The sequence below is a fragment of the Protopterus annectens genome, chromosome 11.part0, assembly GCF_019279795.1.
Source record: "Protopterus annectens isolate FY-2018-M chromosome 11.part0, PAN1.0, whole genome shotgun sequence".
NCBI lineage: Eukaryota > Metazoa > Chordata > Ceratodontiformes > Protopteridae > Protopterus > Protopterus annectens.
The window spans coordinates 58,275,565-58,301,948 of NC_056745.1; positions in this window are offsets into that span (position 1 = coordinate 58,275,565).

Below are 26,384 nucleotides of genomic sequence, written 5' to 3' on the forward strand. Positions count from 1 at the left end.
CACCAGATCAGCTTTCTTTTTTTGGAGGAGAGTGTCTTGGTTCTGTTGGGTATGGCTAGTTCCATGCATTTATGTACATGTTCATAGACTCCATTGGTGTATGATTTGGCAGTCATGCATCTATTTTTCCATTGACATGGGTGCTGTAAGTTTGCCACCTCTGTTTTTAGGAGCTCAAAGTCAGCTTTGGAGAAGTTTTTCATGGTAGTTACCTTTGAGGGGGGTGTGGGTGAGATGTGGATTTCCATGGTGATTAGATCGTGATCAGATCTAACCAGGGAGGAATTGACTATTGGTGTAGAGCAATGCTTGCCCATGTTTGTAATAACCAGGTCAAGGCTATTGCTTTCTCTAGTGGGGGAAAGAATGAGCTGGTCAAGGGCATTGGAACTGATGAATTCCAGGAATCATTGGGCCAGTGTATTGGTACATGAGTAGTTTTCCCAGTTGATGGAGGGGTACTTGAAGTCACCAAGTATGAGAGTGTTGGGTTGGACCCTAATAGTTTCCAGGGTGCTTAGGAACATGGAGTGAGAGTTCTTGGGACATGGTTGGGGAACTATAGCAGGCTATGACCTGAATCGCCATTTTACCCAATGTTAGCTGTACCTGAAGTATCTCAGGTGCGTTATGCTGAGCTACTAGTCTGGAGGTGTGTATATCCATTGGGAATATGGAGACACCACCGCCTTTGGAGCTTCGGTCCATGTTCTGGGGCTGAAAGCTGTGGAATGAGTTATAGCCTGGTAGCGCAGGGCTGCTTTTTGCTGCTTTAAACCAGGTCTCCATTACAGCACAAATGTCAATGTTCTCCATTTTGAGGAGTGCTTCGAGCAAATGCAGCTTGATATTTAGACTTCTAGCATTGAGCAGCATGACCCTCAGATTGCATTAATTTATAGCTGTTATGGTGGTAATTTGGTCTTTGGAACAACACCTAAAAAAGGCACTATAGGGCTGGCAAGAGCCTTAGCCAGTATCTGGAAACCCAGGGGTGACAGATGCAGGCCATCTCTGGCAAAGCATCAAGGTCTGTCAATCATGTCATCCCAAGCAGGCAGATACTGGATACCCTTAGAATGACGCCAGAAACTTAGCCAATTGTTGAAGTAAATCATTTTTGGCTTGTACTGCGGGAGGAGTAGGATTCTGGCCGACATTAGGATGCTGCTCAGGGCTAGGGTCACACATGCCTGGGCCACATAATCTGACAGCTCCTCCATGTCTCTTTTCATGTAGTCCAGGGAGGTGCATCTCAGGTCATTCACATTCACATGGGCAGTGACAGAGTCTATACTTGTACTTGTTGTGGAGTGACCTGAGTGCGTGTGTTATGTGTCGGATTCTGGCACCTGGTAGGCAGCTGACTGTTACCTTCTCCTTATTCAACCTAGTGAGTGGGACATCAGTGTGCCTCATTATCGAGTCACCTATGATTAGTGTATTGGGCAAGCTGTTTTGCCTTAGGGACTTAGGTTGAGGGGCACACTGTGTAGGTGAGCTACGTGTCTTATGGTTTGTGCTGTGTTGTGCTGGTCAAGTGCATTTCTGCCTTACAAGTCTCTGCTGTTTGGGTAGATTTTTATCGACAGCCTCCACGAATGTGGGTGTGCGGTTTTTAATTTTATGTGAGAGCTGTGATAGTGGGTGTTCTGGAGGGCTATGTGTTGCACTTGGTGTGGTGCAGGTGTTGACCTTCTTCTCTTGATCAGCTATTCCGGTCATGGCTTGAGAGTGCATGGCTTCCAGTTTGGATATATAAGTGCATTTCTCACAAGTCTGAGTTTTGGGAGGTAAGAGGAGAGGGTTGTCTGTGTACATGAGGCAGTTGCTACACTGCCTCAGAATACCCAAGGTTACACCAGGTTAATAGGAGAAAGCACAGGCAACTGACCTTTAGACATGCCAGGAGGGATGGTTATTATTACAAAGTACTCAAGCTGTTTCCTTATATATTCCTTTTACAGGAAAAATATCACTCAAGGTGTCTGAGTCTGTACAGAGCACTGCCAAACACTTGAGGGCAAACTAATACATAGACCCTGTAAATTTAAGGATGAAGTATTTAGGCAGATCTGCAGAAGTTAGAAACAAATCAAGCAGTACTTACTGAAAATAAAGAATTAGCTTGTCAAGAATGATGAAAATAGGGAAGTCACATGACTGGCTACTGCCTGGCTACTACTAGTGCTGGTCCCACCACAGCTTCACTCTGTTGGAATACAATTGTGTGTGTCTTTTAGCTTTTCCCGGTTAGGGGTCGCCACAGCGGAACTCCGGTCCGCTAATGATTGGTAGTGGATTTTTATGTACCAGCCCTGACGCACAACCTTCAACGAAGGCACGCCCCATTCACGTATGCTTCCACACAGAAGACGCTCTAGCTGAGAATCAAGTGGGACAACATCTTGCTATGAGGTGACAATGGTGCATCAGGGAGTAGGTGAATGACATTGTCAGCAAATGGGGATAGTGAGGTTCACTATGAATCATCAGAAAATTGCACAAAGGTAGTCAGAATAAGGAGTGATTCATGGTTAGCCAAGGTTGATATTGATGCTGCATTTAGGATACTAGCAGTGGAATATCAGGATTTATACTTACTGGGCATGATATTAATTGACCATTTTTTATGACAAGGCTATGATTATGGGACATGCAGTGGAATGTCCAATATTCTTTAGACCTAACACAGCATTGCACTGGATAATGGGAGCCAAAAAGTAAGGGTAGAAGAGCAGTTTACCACTTAGATAATTTAATGATAACAGGGGTGGATGTCAGTTAACCAAATGGAATTTATATCTATCTAGTAGTTATGTCATTCTATCTTACCTCCTGTCACGAAATTAAAAAGGTACCATTGTCAATGAATATGTAAGAAGTGGCTCAAAAGTACTAGCATTTTGCAATCTGGAAATCAAGGCTGTGGCACAGGTTTTCATCAACTGGAAAGAGGATGATGGAACTTCACAGTAATGTTGCAGTAATAAAATTGTGTTAAGAAAATTGGGGTAAATGAGGTCATGTTACTGCTACCTCGTCTTAATTTTGCCTGCAGAGTTATAGCCTTTGAGATGACATTTACACAGGTGTTAACAAATGTGTTGAGATGAGGCAAGAAGAGACATCAGTAAGTGTGAACCACTGAGCAATGGAGGGAATTACAGATATGGAGAAGTTTCAAAGACAATATAACGAAGTGTCACTTTTCCAGGAGAGAGAGTGGCTGATTTGAACCTGTGGCTGTACGATGATGCATCAGTGGCCCTGAGCTAGCTGTTTGAGAGGCCAATATCTTTCCGTGGCATGGCCAGAAGTATGAGCAGGAATTGAGATTTTTATGAGTAGGAATTGAGATTTTTTTTTTAATTATCAACTTTATTTAAAATATCATCCAGTCAATAATCATCATACAATAGTATTCAAGGTGAAGATAACCACAAATGGTATAATAGTCATCTAACACCTGCCGGTATTAGCACAAACACATGAACTTGATCAAAGACTAAAAAGGAAAATAGAAAAATAGATGAATACTCATTCCATTCCAACCTCTTCATTTCCTTCTGGCACCAAAGAGAATCTCGATTAAACACACTTAGAAAGGCAGCACACCTACCTGTAGGAAGAAGTTTCCAATGCCTAAGAACCATATTTAACAGAGATGTTACAGTCTTAAATAGCCCCACATTGTGACAAAAAAGCTAAAAGCCCTGTAGTAGTATAGCCAAATGTCAAAAATGAATATCCAATGAGTATGGTAAAGGGCCCCTCTGACTGCATCTAACTTTAGCTCAAACCATATTTTCTCACAAAGCCATATCATATGAAAATAGCATGCATCCATTTGTTCATAGGTTCATAGGTTCATAGATTCATAGGTTCATACTAGGCTATCTGCCCTGGGGCATTTATAAGCTTAGCCCGATTGTGTTTGGCTTACGCCACCCCTTGATTTGAGTATACTGTGCCCTTTTTAAAGTTTAGTTTACTGTGCCTCTGTCTAATAGTGACACGGAAGTAATCCCCGGGACAAACCTACGATCCCCCATCCACTCATCAAGATTCTTCTTGAAGAGAGTCAGTGAGGTGCTCTGCCTAACATGAATTGGAATTCTATTCCAGAGTGAAGGGAGCCTCTGGGTTATGAATCTGTCCCTCCAGCAAGTTCTATTTATTTCTGTGCTGAGGTTCAAAGTCCCCGGCGTGGCTCTAAGGGATTTAGATTTACTGAGGTGGAGCATGTCCATTAATTCTGGGTTGGACATAGCTTTATATGTCAGGCATAGATCGCCTCAAAGTAGGCGGTATGCAACTGAGTAGAGCTGGAGTTTTTTAACCGAGCAGCATATGGCATCTGTTTGAGTCCCTTGATCCTCCTGGTGAGGTACTTTTGGGGTCTTTCTAATTGCTGCAGGTGTCGGGTAAGGTACATCCCAAAGGGGGCATTGTATTCTATGATGGACCTGATGAGGGATGAATAAAGGGGCACGATTACCTCTCTTGATCTAGATGTGAATCCTTTCATGATGAGGTGGGCTATGTAGAAGGTCTTTCTAACCACTTTGGCAATGTGGTTGTCAAAGGAGAGATTGCTATCAACTTGGGTCCCCAGATCCCTAATTACTTTCTCTGTACTTAATGGGTTACCACTCATGTGGTAATTTGTGGGCACATTGTTTTTGCCAAAGGGTATGACTATACACTTTTTGGCATTTAGCTTTAGACCATGGCTCTGGCACCAGTTATCCGTCTCTGCGAGACCTTTTTGAAGGATGTTTGTGTCAGCTGGAGAGTCGATTATGGCGCCCAGTTTGCAGTCATCTGCAAACTTGGTGAGCCATAGTCCTCTCACGTTGGCCTGTACCTTAGAAAAGTAAATACCGAACAAGAGAGGTCCCAGGACAGAACCTTGTGGGATGCCACTTGTGACCGGTTTCGAGTCTGACATGGCTCCAGCAACTCTGACTCTGTGGGTTCTGTCTTTGAGCCAGTTTGCGACCCATCTTGTGACATAGGGGTTTATATTTAGGCTGGATAACTTATCTATGATGCCCGAGTGGGGTATTGTGTCGAATGCCTTTGCAAGGTCCAGATAGGCTGTGTGGACTACCTTCCCTTCATCTATGGCCTTGGTGACTGTTTCGAAGAAGTCGACCAGGTTCAAAAGGCAGGATCTGCCCTTGACGAAGCCAAATTGGGTAGGATCTAGTGTCTGTAGGTCCCCAATGTCTTTGTTTATGAGTTCCATGATGATCCTCTCCATAGCCTTGCAGACTAGGCTAGTCAGGCTTATGGGGCGATAGTTTCCAGGGTCCGTAGAGGCACCACCTTTGTGGAGTGGGACCACTGTTGCTGTACGCCATTCTTTGGGCACATATCCTGTAGTGAGGCTGAGATTGTACAGCAGTTTTACTTGAGGGATTAGTTCTTCTTGGAGTTCATGTAGGACGCAACCCAGGACGCCATCTGGTCCCATGGAAGCAGTGTTTTTTGCTTTGGCGAGGGCGGCCTTCACCTGAGCATCAGAGATGTTTGGGAGGCTGCACTCTGCCGGGATAGATACTTGCTCTTTTGGGGGGAGGGGGTGGAGAAGTTTGCACTGAACCTGTCTGCCAGGATATTGGTGATGTCTGTGGGTTCAGTGTATTTTATGTCGTTTAGAATCAACTCTGAACAAGTCTGGGAGTAGCATCCCAGGTTCCTAACATAACTGAAAAAAGCCTTATGATTGTCTTTAGTGTCCTGTGCAATTTTTCTCTCGAAGCTGGCCTTGGAGGATTTTATGAGGGATTGTAATTTTTTGCTAGTACTGATCAGAGATGCCTTCCCTTTTAGGGATTTTGCTCTATCATGTAGTAGCTTCCTCCTTCTGTTGTACAGTTTATTTATGGCTGGGGTCCACCAGACTGGACGCCTGCCTTTGGATGATTGGGTCTTGATTTTGTTTGGGATAGCATGATCCATTCATTCCTGGAGATGTCTGTAGAATGTGTTTATATAGGATTCTGCAGTTTGGGCCGTAGTTTCCACTGGCCCTGGGGCCTTGAAGGATTCCACTTCAGTTTTGAGAAGTGTGAAGTTCACTTTTGAGAAGTTTTTCACTGTGGTTTTCTGGGCTGGGGGTGGGGTCGGGATGTGGATATCCAGTGAAATTAATTTATGGTCTGATCTTACCAATGAGGGATATACTTCTGGTATGGAGCATAGAGTCCCCATGTTGGTAATGATCAGGTCTAGTATGTTATCCCATCTTGTGGGAGTGGTGACTAGTTGTTCCATAGCATTTGAGTTTATAAATTCCAGGAACCTTTGGGCTAAGGTGCTGGGACTTGAGTAGTGCTCCCAGTCTATGTTTGGGTAGTTGAAGTCACCCAATATAATGGTGTTCAGTGAGATCTTCATGTTCTCCAATGTTTTCAGGAAAGCCGAGTGGGATTCCTGACTTTGAGAGGGTGTTCTGTAGGATGCTATAAACTGAAAAGCAGTCTTGCCCACTGTCAGTTGCACATGGATGGTCTCCGATACTTCGTGCAATGCCACTAACCTGGAGGTGTGGATATCCTTGATAAATATTGAAACTCCCCCTCCTTTTGTGGTTCGGTCCGGGTTTTGGGGCCGAAAAGCATGATATGAGGTATAACCTGGTAGTGCTGGGGTTCTCTCTGGAGCCTTGAACCAGGTTTCTGTCACTGCACAGATATTGATGTTCTCCATTCTGAGGAGAGCTTCTAGTGCGTGCATCTTGAGGTTAAGACTTCTGGCATTTAGCAGCATTACCCTTAGTTTCTTGTTCCTTGTGCTGTCTATGGAGGTGGGTTTGACTTTTGAGCCTTGCCTAAAAAAGGCACTATGGGGGTGGCAAGAGCCTTTGCCAATATCTGAAAGCCCAGGGGTGACAGGTGCAAGCCGTCCCTAGCGAAGCAATGTGGCTTGTCGAGCATGTCATCCCAGGCTGACAGACACTGGATCCCCTTTGAATGACACCAAAATTTTAGCCAATTTTTAAAATCGATCATTTTGTCTTTATACTGTGCCATCATTCTAGGTGAGGGTAAGATGCTGCTCAAGGTCAGGGTCATACTGGCCTGGGCTACATGATCAGAGAGCTCCTCTATGTCTCTTTTCATGTAGTCGATGGAGGTACGTCTCAGGTCATTCATGCCAGCATGTACAATGACTGAGTCATATTTGCATTTGCTTTGGAGTGACCTGAGTGCTTGCGTTATGTGGCGGATCCTAGCACCCGACAGGCAGCTCACTGTGACCTTCTCTTTATTCAGCCTGGTGAGCGGGATGTCAGTGTGTCTGACAATAGAGTCACCTATTACAAGAGTATCAGGTGTGTTATTCAGCCTTAAGGGCTGTGACTGCTTGGCACACTGACTTTGTGTGCTATGTGTTGTACGTGTTTTGTTTTGGGGTAGCGTTTGCTTGGATGTCTGCTTTGGAGGTCTCTGTTGCTTAGGTAGATTTTTATTTAGAGCCTCCAAGTATGTTTTGTGTTTTATGTGTTTGGTTCGCTGTTGTGGTGGGACTATGTGATACTGGAATTGTGTTGTGTGAGGTTACCTTCTCCTCCTGACTGGTTACACCAGTTTTGAGATGAGAGAGCTCAGCCTCCAGTTTGGCTATATGGTTGCATCTCTCACATATATTTGAACCTGTTTGGAGGAGGAGAGGGTTGTCCGTGTACATGAGACAGTTGTAGCATTGCCTCAAAATTCCCAGATTCACCAGCTGGACTGGAGAGGAAACCATTGACTGACCTTTGGACATGCTAGAGTACTATAGGGAACTGAATTAAAATGGACCAATAGGGGACAAGGTAATTGTAGAGAGTATAAGAGTAAGTAGTGCTTATGGTTTATTAGTGCTAACTTGTAAGATTACTTATTTGGACCAGTGAGGGGCCTTAGAATGAGAATATGGTGTTTAAATTGAGAGAGAGAGCAGTTCTAAGGGAAAAAGTGAAGAGCAGACTTTGTGGAGCTAAGAATAGTTTAAACCCAATTAGGCGGCGCTGCCCAATGTTGCGCTATGTGTAAAACCGCGCAAAACCGCACAAAAGAGGGTTTTAAGAGAGGGAGATCAAGGAGTTTGGAATTGACCCAAAATAGCCAATAAAACTACAGTTTCAAGGCAGTAACCACTCCCACAGGGGCAGGCAGGCTGCTCAATGTTTATCACTGCCACTGATGAACACAGAGACTTCCCTTTAGCCCAAGCAAACAATGGCCTCCAAGAAACTTACAAACAGTTCAGAACAGCAAATCTGTAACTGAACTTTTTTAAATCTCAGAAAAGTGGGAAAAAAGCAAGATTTTTTTTTTGTTTTTTTAAGGAAAGCAGAGGTTCACAAGTATCAACAAGTTAGAACAGTGCAGTAAATGATCCCACACTTGAGTGCTAGGCCAGAGACAGATATAATGCAAGTTTTAAGAAAAAAACAATTTTAAAAATAAGTGCACGCAGGAAATTCAGTAATCAGCTCTAGGTTGTGTTCTAAATACAGTTACCAACACAGAAATCAAGTTTAACAAGCCAGAAAATGCTCAAAAGTAGGCGGCAATGCAGAAAAACTTAAATAATCTGAAGCAAAATACTTAAAATCTCAAAAGTGTCTCCTTTCTTCTCTCAGCATTTTCTCCTCTTGGTGGGTGCTTCACCAACAGCCAACAAGTCCGAAAAGATGCCAAAATCACAAACTTGATCAAAGACTTGTTTACATCTACAACAGAATCCAAAGCCTTCTATTCAACTTATTCTTATAAAGTTGGAAGGATACTGCCTCAGATGAATACATTTGAAATGCAAAAATCCCACCAGTGTGGGAAAGCCATTATGATACAATACATGCAGCATTCTTTTGTGATCTGGTTCAATGGACAAGCAGTGCCACAGATCTTGTCACTTACTTAACACAGTCTCAACCATCTTGGGGTAAGAAACATTAAAATATTTATAAAACTGATTTTATCTTACCTCCTGACTCCACAGATCTTGTCATGTACTTAACACAGTCTCAGCCATCTTGGGATAAGAAACATTAAAATATTTATAAAACTGATTCTATCTTACCTCCTGACTCCAGAATGGCAATGTCTCCTCTAAAGTTTTACTTACCACCACTAACCATAATGCTTTTCTTCACTTATAAATATTCAGCTTGGAAATGTATCTTTGAATCTGCTAAACTTCCCATCATGGTATCCTTGTCTGAGTCTCTCCTGACTCACTAGGCATCTGTAAGGGTCAAGAAGAGAATTCTAAGGGTCAAGAGGAGAATTCTGGATAATCCATGACATCCATAACATATAACATCCCTTTCCATATCCAGTTATGCCAACAAATAACCTGTTTATTTATATGAATCTCTGGGTTTGCTTATAGTCACAATATGTAAGATACGCTTGTCCAACTGTGAGCTTTACTAGTGCATGCATTTTTTTGTCTTAAACTAAAGCTCCAGTTTTCCTGGATCCCACATTTTGTGCGAGAAACCACCTATCTTAGACATGTAGGAAATCAATATATTCTGAAACTTCATCATGGGACCATAGAGGCTTATGCCTTTTCCTAGCTAACTTACTAGCATCCCACTGCTGACTTTGCATGCACTTTTAATTGTGTATCTCGAAACAAGCACAAGGAAACAAAATGCTTTGTCTGGGCTATTCTGGGCATATTAATCTGCCAAATAAAACACATTATTATTTTATTCATTCCCTTAAATAAGAAGAAAACACAATCTGGGATAAATGACTAATTATAAACAAACTTTTAGGCAGAAATAACATTTTAACTATCTGCACCCAAGTCAGGAAGGGGAATTTAAACTCAGTCCATTTTCTACTCCTGGCACATAGACACATGGATAATGGTTTGGCATTCAGCAGAATCAGACAGGACATATTTATATACAACCAAATTCCTGGGTACTCCACTCTACAAACCAACTCATATGATGAGTTCTTCCAAACCCTGAAAGTTCCATGTGCCTGATGCATTATAGAAAAGAGTTTTGTTTTGGACATGTTCAATTTCAGGTCTGACATTCTGGCAAAATCTCAAAAAGTGTTTAATATTTTCAGTAAGCCTATCCAGTGTAAGAACGACAAGTCCAGACAATCATCTGCAAAGCAAGACATCAAAACAGTATCATCAATATGTCTAGATTTCAAGAAATCATCTAAGAATGCCATAACTATAACAGATAACAAAGGGAAACGTCTGCAATCTTGTTTATGCCCTGTGTAAAACTAATAGTTGTGGGTAAAATACCATTAGTGAAAGTTGTCGCCTTTTCATATAAACATATACATTTCACAATAAATTGTATAGGACACAAAGAGGATTACCGGCCTCAAACAGATACCCTACCTCAAAAACTCCAGCTTTACTCCATCGCATATCACCTACTCAGAGGTGATCTCTGCCTAACATATAAAGCTATGTCAAACCCAGAGCTGTTGGACATGCTCCAATTAAAGAAATCCCAATCCTTCTGAGCTACATGCTCTAGGGACCTAAACCTTGTCACCACAATAAACAGAACATGCTGGAGGGATAGATTCCTGTCCCAGAGACTTCCCATACTCTGGAACAAGCTACCTATCTATAACAAACAAAGCTCCTCATTAGCACTCTTCAAGAAAAATCTTGATGATTAGATGGGAGATAAGAAATTCACCCCAGGGATCACTTCTGTGGCTCTGCTTGACAGGGGTACAGGAAAATAATTTTCTTGGGTGGTGAAAGCCAGGGTACCTTTTTGGCTAGGCTTATATAAGCCCTAGGGCCAATAGCCTAGTACTTACCTATGAACCTATGAACACCCAATTCTTTTCAAAAGGGTCCACACAGAAAAAAAGCCTTTTGAAAAACCACTAAAAGGGCCCCCAACAACTTATGAGAGTGTTGCTACATTTTTTTAATATTTAACCACAATCGAACTACATTTGGTTCTGTTATCCTGTTTTTTTTTATATAAACTATGATGATTCTGGGGAATGTAGCCTTTTCTTCATCCATCTAATCATTTATCTCGAATTTTTGCAAAAGTTTCCAGTTCTAACTGTAAAATCAATATCAGATGATAATTGCTTGCATGATATTTCTCTTTTGTGGGAATAGGTCCAAAATCAGCTTAGTCTTATTAGCTTCCAGGGGAAATGGGCCTTATTGTCATAAATAAAGTAATCTAGTAATGGTTCAGTCAATACCTCCCCATAGACCACCTCTATTCTATGTTAGAATGATTTACAAAGGATATTCTTTGCCTTATTGGATGACATAAAAATTAGAAAAATTTGGTTGATTTTATTCGTGTTTCCTTCTGGAGCTAAATTGCATAATATAAAGATTTTTGGAAGCAATATCATTTTTATTGTTAATCTATCTCCAAAAGGAAAAAAAATCAGTTTGTTTATCCTCTGTTTCCTTCATAATGATATTATAATTTCTAGTAATACTAGTCTCTAAATTATAAAAAGGATATATATATATATATATATATATATATATATATATATATTTATATATGGATCACCTTCATTTCGTCAACAGTTCATTTCAATGACACTCAACTCAGCAGGCCAGATTTACTGAAACTTCATATCACTGACACTTCATTTCATTGACACTCATTTCATCAACAATGGTATATGGCCTATTCCCCACTGTACAGCGACCCTGGAGTTAGATTATATAATAAGGGGGGTGTGGTGGGTGAAGCCCCCCACATACTGGGGTCCTAAAATGTTTTTTTGGAAATAGTTATTCATTGCACTTATAAGAATACATCTATATACTGTAAAACATTTATGATATGTAGGGGGCTTCGCCCCCACACCCCCCATTGTGGGGGGTTGTGCCCCCCACACACCCCCTTACTATCTATTCTAACTCCAGGGTCGCTGTACAGTGGTGAACAGGCCATATACCATTGTCGACGAAATGAGTGTCAGTGAAATGAAGTGTCAGTGAAATGAAGTTTCAGTGACTTGGGCCTGCTGACTTGGTTGTCAGTGAAATGAACTGTCGACGAAATGAAGGTGATCCATATATATATATATATATATATATATATATATATATATATATATGAGTCTAGGACTATTCACTGAAAGCACATTTCACTGAAACACATTTGACTGTGCACAATTCACTGAAAGCTCAATTCACTGAAAACACAATTCACTGAAACACATTTCACCGAAAGTTATATATGGCCTTTTCCCCACTGTAGTGTGACCCTGGAGTTAGAATATATAGCAGGGGGGTGTGGGGGGCACTATTTTAAATATTTTAAATATTTTGAACTATACACATGGATACTTGCAATTTCAATAAATTACTCTTTCCTAAACTTAATATATATCCAAACTATGTGGGGCGGCTATGCCCCCTACACCCCCCCTTACTATATATTCTAATTCCAGGGTCGCACTACAGTGGGGAAAAAGCCATGTATAACTTTCAGTGAAATGTGTTTCAGTGAAATGTGCTTTCAAGTCAAATGTGTTTCAGTGAAATGTGCTTTCAGTGAATAGTCTTAGACTCATGTGTGTGTGTGTGTGTATATATATATATATATATATATATATATATATATATATATATATATATGTATATATGTATATATATATATATATATATGTGTGTGTGTGTGTGTATATATATATATATATATATATATATATATATATATATATATATATATATACATATAAGTTTATTCATTAGAGTTTGATTAGCAAGTATAACTTCAATTTTATTATATTAAATCTCATTTTCAAAACTTATTTTAATTTATTTTAGTTATAGATATATTTCTATCACCAATAGTGAAGAAATGTTATTAGCAAATAATTGAATTGTAAATGTAAATGATTCATTAATTTTTGCAACCTTCAGTTTTATTATGATTTCTAATAAAGTCATGAAACTGTTCAATAATAAGAGCAAATAACAAAGGATAAAGAGGGCACTCTTCTTTAATTTCCTTTCTAATATCTAAACAATTTCATAAAAAGAGACTTGACATAATGTTAGCCCTTGTGCCTCCAGAAATATATAAATATAAAAAAAAATATATATATATATATATATATATATATATATATATATATATATATATATATATATATATATATATAATTGCAATATAGTGTCCTGGGAACTCACATAACTCCAAGGATTTAAAGATGTATTTTCAGTTGTCTGTGTCAGGCTTTTTCCAAATCTAAACTTAGGCTATTAATTTAGATTTATTTAGATTAGTGTAGTTATTATATTCACCTTATTACATTATCTTAAATTTTTTATGTAATATAAATCCATTTTGATCCTTATGTATAAGCATTTCCGCAATCTCTTTTAACCCGAGCGCCTTCTGTGTGGAGTCTGCATGTCCTCCCCGCAGTCGAGTGGCGTTCGAAAGACATGTGTGAATGTGCGTGCCTTCATTGAAGGCTGAGCGTCGAGCTGGCACCTCGTTACCGTAAAAATCTACTGCCAATCATTAGCGGACCGGAGTTCCGTTGTGGCGACCCCTAACCAGGAAAAGCCAAAAGAAGAATAACAAGTTATTGTAGACACGAATGACTCGTACACAGTACTTAATAATGATATTGATCTCTATGGAAAAACATCTTGTATAAAAAGAAAACAAAGTAGGGTAAAGGATTTAGAAGGAACAAACAGATTCAGTAGTCAGATTCAATTATAACCATGAGCTGCTATTTTTTTCCCTTCCAAAGTCTGAAGAAAGTTTTCCTCATTTGTCATTGTTTTCAGCCTAGCAGTAAAAATATGGACTTAAACAGCAGGATATGCAGATTACTCTGCATGGTCTTGAGCATGCATCTCAGATGTCCAGATTTTCTCAGAATGCACAGATTTTTTCCCTCATTATTTTGATCTGTTTCTTATAAAAAATGTGTTTTATGGCATATCATTGGAGGGTGATCTTAATAAATAATCAGACATTGAGTGCCACAGTTCATATCCTTCAGAAAATATACACTAACAGAAAACATGCATTCTACCTACTTTCTAAGTTCATATGAGCAATAATAATTGTCCCTGATTTTGGACCTTGACACCCCCCCCCCGTGTTTTTGCAGATAAAGAACAATTCTCCGGTATTCATGTTTGCATCATTAACTTGGAGGGATGATTTGGGTCATAGATTAAAAACAAAAGAATTGTCAAAAATCCCAAATGACTTGATGATAATTATTCTCCCTGATACTGATATGACCATTACTGACAAGCAGGCACTTATGGAAACACAATAAATTTCAGTGTGCTGTATAAAGAATGCGGACATGCTTCAATTATTACAAGACTAGGCTAGGGAATGTGTAGACCTTATGGGACTGGGATTTAGAATGCTTTAGAGGATTACAGAATCTATCATCTCTGGGATGAGAGCTTTTCAAGTTGTAGATTTATCTACTGTTTGATGATCTGGTTGAAAATGGCAGCCTTAGGTAAGTTGGCAAAGTAAGTTTATAAATCAAAGGCAATTATTACATTTTTTTAAAATACCTGACATAGGTGGACAGGAGCAAGTTAGTTGATGATGAATGTCCTCAATTTATGTGAGGTGGAATCCAACCTTGTGGATAGAAGGTTTACACTAGGTAAGTGGGTCAGGAAGGATGAGATTACTTTCATTCATGTCCAGGAACAGGATGAAGATTCATCCTCTTTGTGCAGAGACCAAGGTTGAGGAATTTGTTCCTTCCCTGATGTGCTGATCCTAGGAAAACTTGTGGTTTCATGTGATATTGGACCTAGCTGATGCTGCCAATGGCTCAGTAAAGAAACAGTGGCTGCACTAAACTTTAAAATGAAGGCTTGGGTAAAATGCAGAAATAACTGCCTACCTTCAGTACCAGTAAAGGATCCTAGTGGAACAAAACTGCATTGGAGAAGCCCCTTCCAGCGGCAGCAATGAGACTGAGTGGTTAAGATCCCCACAAGCAACTAAAATGATTGAGCATATCCAGACTTGGTAAGGTTGAGGTTATTGATACTGTTCATTATTGTGTAGAGTGAAAGCTGATGACCATAAGGTTAAGCGCTTTATGCCTCCATTTCTAAAGTGAATGTTATAATCGATTCAGGAAAGAAGAAAGAAAGGGTTTACAAGATGAATTGTTATGAACACAAAGCAAAAATATAATGCATTAAGGCGGAAATAAAGATGCATGTTAATAAAATGTAAGTATAGAAATGATAGCAAGAAACAATGTCAACAGAAAGAAACGTATGCTAAAAAGATAACTGTATAGCAATACAAGTTGGAAATGATGCTGGTTCTGTCAATACATTTCAGCTGAAAATGCAACCAGATGTGTTGGTCTAATTTTTGGGAATTGTATCATGACAAAATATATTGGGGTACTGAGAAAGAAGCACAACTTGTCCATGCAGTAAATAGCACAGTGAAGCTAACACAATGCAATACACTAGGGAATTAGATATGCCTAAGGGTCAAAATTGCATGGTCATGTTAGTGATAGTGTCATATAATGAATCCTTAGATTTGTGAAAACAACATTCACTATGCAACTGAGTCAGCCATGCTATGACTGCTCACATGACCCTAGAAAATTGGCATACAAGTAACTTGTCCAACTGTATATGCATTCGCATGCAAGTCATAGTGCCACTTAGCTGCAGCATGGACACATGAGGGTGACCCTACAGTGACTCCAAAGAAAGAGTCAGTTTATGTTATTTTATTAATGAGAAGAAATGAGGTGATAAGACAGTCAGAAACTGGGAAAAGCAACCACAGAAATACAGAGACAACAAATGAGAAGGAAAGAGTTGTATGACATGATGTAAAATGAACATTGTTTGGGAATGTGGCTTGTTTTTCAGAAGAAGAGTACACAGGGGAAGTATAATTGCAGAAAGAATTTGTAAGAACATGACTATTGGGAATGGATTATGGGCAGGTAACCAAACAAAGAACTCAAGGCATGAGACTGACAGGGATGGTAGTGACACATAATGGGGTGCAGTCATGCAGAGAAAAGCAGACTAACACAGGGTGGACAAGTCGTGATGGGGAGCACTGGACTGCAATCATGAGATGAATAGTAATGCATAGGGAAGGGAAACACAATGATGTGGAATAGGTTGGAGTGAGGAAGGCCTTCTAATCAGGCCAAGAGGGTTACTCCCAAAAAACAGTCACCTCTGTGTCTTACATCATGTTTGGACTCCATCTCTTTTGGCCCTATAGTTGGGACCAGCTGACTGCTTGACACTGTCAGCTTCATAAGGATGTACTGTAGGCTGTCAGTGGATGTAATGAGCCACTAATCCACTTCAGCCCATAACAACCACTAAAACCTGCACCTGGTGTTCCAAGCTCTGGGTGTGACCTCTTCCAGTGGCATCACTCACATGTTTTGCAAGCTTAAGCCAGATATGAACTTTATACAGGAGGCAATCATAATTCCTATGAGATGTCCTTTCTTATACTTGAGCAGCAGGTGAAGAATACCTTGCACTCCTTGATGCCCCAGGAGAAATCCACTCAGAGTCTGCGCTGAGACCATGTCCACTTGGAACATCAAGTCATGGAGCTAAAATGGTAGTCAAGATGCATGGCTGCATGTTGCAGATACCACATCACATACACTGAAAGGCAGTGTAGTACTGATATACCCATCAAGGCTAGCATATTGCACATGGTAAGTAATGTACTGAAGAGTGACATTAGAGTGGCCAGGCTCCACTGGTGCTCACACTCTAGTACTTGACCTCAAATCCCAAGCTGGTTAGCACAATGGTCATGATCACTGGAACAATGCATTGTGTAATAAATATGTCCAGGATCCTCAGGCAGGCATACCACATTTGAACTGCCTGCCTATGCACATTCACGAAGAGGTTCCATAGTACAAAATGGGAGTGACAACTCATTGCATACCTGGTGTGATTCATAGATCATCATCATGGTAAACTGCCTCATTGGCATAACAGCTGCATGATAAGCCTCATTTTAGGATAATAAAAACTTCAGTTTCCATTTTGCAGGAAACTGTGACAGCATGCAACATAGGGAATCACAATAAAGCTTATATCAAACTGAACTGCTGTCTAGGGTAATGGAGAGCAAACAGGATAGCTGGTAATGGAACTCAGGACTGCAGTCATCCCTCAAGGAGGCAAGTAAGCAACAGACACTCTGACACAGATGTGCAGAGTGTGTGTTGGAACACTGCACAGGCCATAACAAGGGACTGATAAGCTGAAGGTGCCTCAACCTAAACAGGGCACAAGGAACCGCCAAGTCGGGTTGCAGTCCTATGGGGAGGATGGTCCATTCTGTGAGGGGAAAAGGGAACAAACAGAAAAATTTCACTCTTGTAGAAGTATGATTCATCTTAACAGAGCACAGGTAACAGTCAGGGCAGGTGGCAGTTCCTTGGGGGTGGCGTGGGGGATAACAGCAGGATAAGACACAGAGAACTGGCAGGACAGATTGCAATCATGGGGGCTTGTAGGTTTATAGGTACTTACTAGGTTATTAATCTGTGCGAATCTTAAGAAGTGTAGCCTTACGTTCCCATGATAGTTTTTGTCTCTTATATTTTGCATATGAATAACCAAGGGGATGACAGAATAAGGATATGTTGCAACATTTACTTAATGCCTCTATCTGTGAAGGACATGGGTGCTAAACTGGGAATGAGATTGCAGTTTCACATGCATCCATCCAAATTATGTTTAAATTGTGTAAGAGAAGTACTTTTCTTTATCTGGATTGGAAGACAGTTCCATTGAAGAGGTATTCTCTGTGATGCATAACAGTCCCTCCAACACATTCTATTTATTTTGCAAAAGAGATTGAGATCTCTTGAACAGGTGTTCACACTACTAATGGACATTGTTGTAATATGTCTGATGAAGCTATATATGCAAGACACTGGTCACCTGTTAATAGCCTGTATGAAACCAAGAAGACAGATAAGAGTTTGAGGCAGTCTGCATTGTTTTGGTCACTCAATTGGAAAGGTACATACCAACTTGTGCATTATATTCAGTGATCGAGCTAAAGAGAGCTCAGTACGGTGTAACAATTACATCCCTGGATCTGGATGCCATATAAGCTATATGATGAAGAAAGACTTCCTCACTATTGTATATATGTGGTGACCAAAGGACAATTCATTGTTGACATAGGTTCCCATTTCCCATCCTACTGGATCAATTTTCAGTGGTGTGTTTTCAATGTGATCGTTACAGTCCATGGTTCTGACAGCAAATTTTTGTTTGGGAAAGACCCTCTTGGAGGATTTTGGTGTCCTCTGGGGAATTTATGATGGTACCAAATTTACAGTTATATTTGGTCAGCCAACTAGACAGTTTACAGGGAGCTGGCAGGGCAGGTTGGAGCCCATATCAGGCAGGTGGAGATTCAAACTGACATGGCACAGGAACAAAGGCATGCTGGATCACAGTCCTGCTATCGAGGTATCTACACACTGTGTGAAATAAGCAATAACAGCATGTCATACTAGGTGCAATGGTGGGCCTTCAGTACAACAGAGACAGACTGCTCACATGCCCACAGCTGCAACACTATAGCACAGTATCAGAACAGCAGCACACAATACTTTGGACTCCCCGTGGGTGCTGGGTGCAGTTAGGAGGCAAGTTTTTCCCGGTATAGACTATCATGCATGCATGCACTAATATACATGTATAATGGAGAGGTGTATGTGTTTTAGCAAAGAAATGGAAAAAGCTGGAGAAGATCATCACACATAAGTCAGACATGTTATTACAGTCCATATGCACATATGCAGGAATTTCATTAAAAAGGGTAAAACAAAAAAATGCCTTCCATCAATACAATGGGTGGCTATAATAGGACAATGCAATAACTTTGTCACAGGATCACTGACATGCCATTGGATACCAAGATACCAATACCAAAGCACAGAATGTTGACAGAGGCAGGTTAACCACTGAGAGTGGACTATGAACACATTGATGTTTCGCAAGGAACTGAGGAAGTCCTGCTATTCCTCAGTGGGGAAAGTCACAGCACCCTTAGGTGGGTTGGATATTGTGGCTGGGCCAGTGACTACTGGTCAAGTGTCTTTAGGGGATACTCCAGATAAATAGTATTATGTGCCATTTGTGTAGGACATGGAGTTTCACTTCTGTATGGTTTTCTCAGACAAATACATATGCATTTATTTCATCCAGGAACATCAGGACTGCAACAGAGACAACCTGCTACACACAGTAGTTATGTCCCCATAGGCTACATATAGGTTTGTCATGTAGTAGCACGTGTGTCACATACTGGTGAGAATCACAAATATATACTGGCATTGTCACAAGTATGTCACCTATATATGTTTGCAAGTTCAACTATCAGACAATCCAGCACAATAGCGCATGCTTAAAGACAGCAGGTCTCTGGTTGCTGCTGTTGCTGCTGCTGATGATGATGTTGGCACAATGTACATGACACAGTCTAAATACAACTTAGCATTGTCAGCAATGTCATCTAGGGTGCATTTACATCATCCAACAATTAAGTGGCTGCTGAGGATCTGGATAAACCTCTGACATCACCTGTATTTAGTGAAGATTATCCTATCCATGTCAGACCTGCTCACTGATACAATGTTAGCACCACCATAGATACATTTTGATGGCTACATTGCTTCCAAATTGCATGCACACTGCATAGTGGGGAAGTATGTAGGTGGGTATTGCTTCCATTGTCCCTGGCAGTTGCCCCTGGCACCAATCAAAGGATGTACAAATCAATAATCCAGAAACAGATGGCTACTTATCAGACCATGGTCAGAATGCTGTGTGACCTGCTTGGAGACCTGAAACTAGGTAGGTACTGCAGGATATTTTGTATTACATATATGGACCAGGAGCAGACAAACCGGGTAAAGGCAGTGGTGGCATGGGTGCCACTCACTGGTGCATACATGCAGAGGTGAGGAGCCAGCCAACATGGTTGTGCTTGAGGATGGATGATGATGGATGTGCAGTGCAGGGATTGTGCATACCATTCCAGAGATGGATGCAATGCTCTTCTGTCTGCATTATAACCAAAACCCACCTGGCAATCCAATCAGTGTCTTGAAGTTCATGCTAGCCCACTTTCCTGTAGCCTTGCCATGAGTAATAACTACAGATAACTGTTCCTAAGATCATGAATGTCTTATTTCTGCTGGGATACCATAATTGGGACAATGGTAACATTCCAATACATAAAGCCAATGAGCTAGCCATTGTCTGGACAAGCTGCCTCAGGGCTCCATAATGAAACACTTGTAAAGCCAAGTGCCAACATACTTTAAAAAAAAAAAAACACTGAAAATGCTGCAGAACAGCTAATATTGAACATCACTTTTCTCCTTTACACATCTTTTTTATCTGTACCCCTGATGTGGTGGGGCAACTCCTCCACACCCCGAAACTTATAAACTTATATATAGAAATCTAGCTTTATCTATCTATCTATCTATCTATCTATCTATCTATCTATCTATCTATCTATCTATCTATCTATCTATCTATCTATCTATCTATCTATCTATCTATATCTATACATATATATCTGGGTCCCCTTCAAAACATCTAAAACCCATAACATTTAATTTCATAACATTGAGACCAGAACATCTATAACCCATAACATCAAATTTCATAACATCTAACACGACAAATTACATGAAATGACATCTCCTCCATATATAATGACATCAAACTACCAAACACACTTTTTACTTCATTCTGCGGGGGGGGGGGGGTTGATACATTAGGGTTAGGGAATTAACTTTTTCCTACTGTAGTGCGATCTTGGAGTTGGTATATTTGATTTACGGGGGTGAGGGAGGTGCAGGGGGGCTTGCCCCCTTGCAGAAACGTAGTAAAAAATGTGTTTGGTAGTTTGGTGTCATTATATGTGGAAGGGATGTTATTTTCTTGTGATTTGTAGTGTTTGATGTTCTGATGCACATTTTCGATGTTATGAAATTCGATGTTTTGGGTTTTAGATGTTCTGGTCCCAGTTTTGTAGATATAGCCCGCTCGCATTTACTCTCTACCCTTCTATACGCCTCTCCATTGTTTACCAACCTTAACAAATCAGACCTAAATAAACTATCATGCTCCTACAACCATATAGCCATTTTTGCACAAACCAAAATATATATACTCATTCATTTATGTATTAACCTTATATTGGCTGGTTGGAACTTCCAAACCTTCAACTAACTAAACTACTACATTGAGGCATTCAAAATACTCAAACACCCTGAAAAGTCCCCAGCACTGGTAAAAAAAATCATATATACCACAATCCAATCTCTCTTCGTCTCCGTCTAGAACACTCATCATTCAAACAAAAAACAAATCCTTGAGATGCTGAGGAGATGCATTATTTGCCAACTCCATTGGTGGAACTCCTCCCTCCCACCACTTATTATATTACCCCACCCCCCCAGTCCAAAAAAAAAAAAAACCCACCACAGTCTCACTGGCATCTCATCTCTCATATGCTTTTCACCCTTTTATTTTTGCTTTTGCCTTTTGCCTTTTTGCATTCATTCTCTCTCAACCTCCTTCCCTTCTGTCTCCGATCTCCCTCTATCTATTACCCATAAGTCTACTACTCTTTCTACACTTCCTAACTCCTCCTCCTTACTCCATCTAGCCTCTATTAGTAAATTTCTTCTCTTCTGTCTTCTCTTTCTCTCTAATAATATGTTCTCTTATGGATGCTATCTTGCAACTATGTTTGCTTATTACAATAATGTGTTTATATGTATCTATCTTGTATATATGTATATTGTGTGTATGGAGCTTTCTCTATAATGCCTCCTTTTCTCAACATATATATCGCAGGATTCTCCGGTCAACAAAATAAAAAAAATAAAAAAAAAAAAAAAAAAAAATAAATATATATATATATATATATATATATATATATATATATATATATATATATATATATATGCCATACCTCAAAGAAAAGGGAATTTACAGAGAACTGTCTGTCTTAGGCTTAGTATATTTAAGTCTGTTTTTTCAGATATGAAGTAATGCCGAACTCACTAATGTGTGGTCCGGCATTTCAAAAAGGTACCTGCCACCAGTCCTGACACTGCAGGGCCACATTATATACCCGGCAAGCATTCTGCCTTTTGAAGCTCTACCCCCTCAGTGTGTGATGTGTTCCCTGAGTCCACACAACATCCTAGCTCTTTGTGTGCATGTGTGTGTGTGTGTGTGTGTGTGTGTGTGTGTGTGTGTGTGTGTGTGTGTGTGTGTGTGTGTGTGTGTGTGTGTGTGTGTGTGTGTGTGTGTGCATGTGTGTATTTTGCATGTATGTGTATTTGTATGTCTACCAGATGTACCTCTCATAACCCATCTATGTCTCTCCCTATGATGTGTCCTACTGCTGCTGTATCCTGTCACCATGTCTCTCCCTACAATGTGCCCTACTGCTGCTGTATCCTGTCACCATGTCCCTCCCTACAATGTGTCCTACTGCTGTTGTATCCTGTCACCATGTCCCTCCCTATGATCTGTCCTACTGCTACTGTATCCTGTCACCATGTCCCTTCCTATGATGTGTCCTACTGCTGCTGTATCCTGTCACAGTGTCCCTCCCTATGATGTGTCCTACAGCTGTTGTATCCTGTCATCCTGTTTCTCCCTATGGTGTGTCCTACTACTGCTGTATCCTGTCACCATGTCCCTCCCTATGATCTGTCCTACTGCTGCTGTATCCTGTCACGATGTCCCTCCCTACGATCTGTCCTACTACTGCTGTATCCTGTAACTGTGTCCCTCCCTACCTTTAAAAATTATGATGACTGTGCCCTGCACATCTCTCTGTCCAGTGTTGGTATAGTAATGTCTGATGCACAGTGTGGCCAGACAATATGCTTTAATGCATAGCCTGTGTGTGTAAATGCAAGCATCAGCTTTACTCTGTGTTTGACTTGTCCTGGTCCATAGATGTGGAGTAGATATTGACATTTAGCCAGTGCCACCATTTATTATGCCTACCTCTGACCCTCATAATGGCCTGTTGAGTTCGGTTCTTCCAGTTTCTCTTCACCAGGCTCCTCCTGTGTGCTATGGTCTGCTCTTGTTGTAGCAGTTTTTATATTACCGTGGTTTGAAGCATGTCACAAACCACAGATATCTTGCTGCATTTCTGCAGAGCATTGACGTAGAAAAACTATGGAAACTGGTCTTCAGCAGCTGCACACACAATTATGTTACATGTCAGTACCAACGTGGTATTGTACACCATCTCTGCTATGGCCTGGGAGCTATTAATAATGAAGGCTCCAACATATCCATCATCTCCTTCAACATACAACAGTAGACACCATTATGACAGGTCTGCTACCAATATTCCTAGGACTTAGTTTTCTTGAGCTCTATGGGTGTCAATATGTGCATTTACAAACTAGATGAACTGTGGAAAATCTTCCTACCTGAAACATTTTTACAAGTTGCACATGTACCATAAAAGAGAATCATAAAAATTACCTGGGTGGTGCGCAGGCACATTGTAGATAATAACCCTGTAAACAACACATCACTTTTTAGTTTATGGAGTGGAGGACTTTTTAGTTGATGCACTGAACACAATGTGGAGCAAGTGGGACCCTGAATAGTAATATGGGTGTTGTCAATCATCCCCAGGGCCTTGGGGAAATGGATTATGCTGTAGAATGCCCACATAGTTGCAGCCCTGTCTTCTACTGTCTGTAGAAACCAAATATGCACCACTACATGTTGCAGATTCCTGTCAAGGAACTTCAGTACAATTTGTGAGTCTGATGCCTGTAAAAGTCCCTACGATATCCCCTGCTGGACACTGCTTGTTTTTATTGTTATTATTTTAAATTTGGAGACACTGATCAGAAATTCCAAATTTCCATCTTATCTGCAATAAGAGATGACAGATGCATTTCAGCAAAAACAAAAAAAAAAACAAGAGATTTTAAAGAGATTACATGGCAATTATGTACAATTATTAACAACAAAACAGGAATAAAGGATAGTATTTACAATATTTGCAATAAAGTCAAAGTTAGGGGAGAAATATGACATTTAAAGTGTAAGAGGATTAGAAATGTATATTCGAGTCTGAATGATAGATGAGGTGAAGGGGTGTAAGAACTTTAAAGGACATTTGAGAATGATTTAGTGAAGACAATGGTAAAAAGAAAGGAGAAATTAGTTGATTTAGGTAGAATAGAGTCACTGAATTTGACAAGTTTCAGGAGACTGGCCTTTGGCTAGGTTCAGAATATTGGGCAGGATGAAGAGTCTTTGATTTTGGAGATGATAGATTCCCATATTCTTGTGCAATGTGTGGAGAAACAAGGCTCTGTGCAGTTCACTTTTGTCTTGGAAGGTTGTAATACAGGGGCTGCATGCTTCTGGTTTCTGAGTTCTCCATAATAAGGTTGGTTAATGCTAAAAAAAAAAAACATTAATGCCCACTGGCATAAGCAGTCCAGCATCCCTCTTGATTCCAAGGAAGGATGGCATATGTCTACTAGCTTGCATATTATGTGTCTTCCCACATGGTAGTAGTCAACTGTCTCTTAGTCAAGAAGTGTTGGAATGTCAGCCAGTGTCCGACTCTTCTGCACAGCAGAGTTTAGCACCATAAAATGTCACAGACACTAGACCTCAGGGTAACCACTAACATACGCTGACTGACAAATGCAGATTTCTCTTCTCAAGCAACACATCTTTACACCAAAAATGATGATGTTATAAAAAGGCTGATTGCCTTGGTTCATAATGCTACTTTTATCAATTTTTGAATTATGCCATAATGTTTGACTTCATCATTTGCATGTGTGATGGATGTCATTAGTATATTAAAACTCATTTGCATGTTATTTTGCAATAATTTGTATACAGTTCATACCATGCTATTTTCTATCTATTACAGTTGTGCCACATATATATTTGAATTTGCCCCCTCTCCTCTGCATACCACCATATCTCACAACTTCTTTGCTCAATAATTCTTGATATAGCCATAAATAATTTGGGGTAGGGCAAATCAGTGGCACATTTTACTTGTTGCTGTAACTCAGTTAATAGAACATCGGGTTTTGTATCACTATGGATTTTGTAAACAGTAGTAAATATGAGGCTCTAATGACCTGCATCATTGATTGACTGTACAAATGAAGTGACTTATGAGAAGCAAAATCAGTGATGTTCGGCAAAATCAGGGAAAGATGAGAAGTGTTATCATGATTGGTCACCATGCTATTTTGATTGATACAATGCAATATTTCTTTTCTACCGGTTTAGTTACCAAACTGAGTCACATGGGAATACAAGTGGATGGACAGAAAATATTATAGAGTGATGGCAGTTAGACTAGTGTTTGCGAAAAGAGGAAAGGGAGAGTAGAGAACTGCATGTTGTAACAATTTGTGGCACGAATATTTATGTTACGTATTTATGTATTCAATACAGGAATTTGGCGACTCATTCTTTGACTTTGTAATCAGACTACATCATTATTATTAGACCCTTGCATTTTTATTTTGCATTTTTTCATTTGTCTCTCATCTGATAAAATAAACAATGTGATCAGTCTTGTACTTTGATTTATGCCAGGAAATGTTTACATACCATGAGCAAATCCAAACCTCATTAATGAGATGTGATGCTTAACCTAACACCAAGTGTCATTACTGTTAGAATAATAAGATAAACTAGATATTAAGGACTGTTTTGTTTTCAAGCAATTCCTTTCATCAGTGCTGAAACACAGGTTTGACCTTTTTTAGGTCTTTGGCAGTATATCATTTTATGTAATAATGCCTTTTTAACAAGAATTCTTTGCAAAAGGCCATAAGGGTCAGCCGTAATAATGAGATGTCAGTTTCAGAAGACAGAGTGACCGCTAAATGATAATCACTCATTAGGAAATGCACAGGTCAAAAAAAAAACATTGCAGTTTGAGCTGAATGAGTTCTATGCCGATGATTAGTATAGATTATTAATTCTGTTACTTCAGGACTGGAGCATTATGGAGTCAGCTCAACGTACATTAAACGATTGTACATGTTTTAGATTCAAGCTGTGTGACGGGCAGATTTAACAATTTTGCAATCAGCTTAAATGGGTTATTTGTTAGTTGATGCATTTGCATTAATAACAAGCTAGAGTGTCCAAAACAACACAACTGAATGCACTTATATGACCCCTCTAGGGTTGTGTAACACAGGCTTTACTCATTAGACCTTTTATATGCTTGACAAGTTTGTATTAAACCGTATTTACATGTTTTGCATTATACTTTGAGAAAG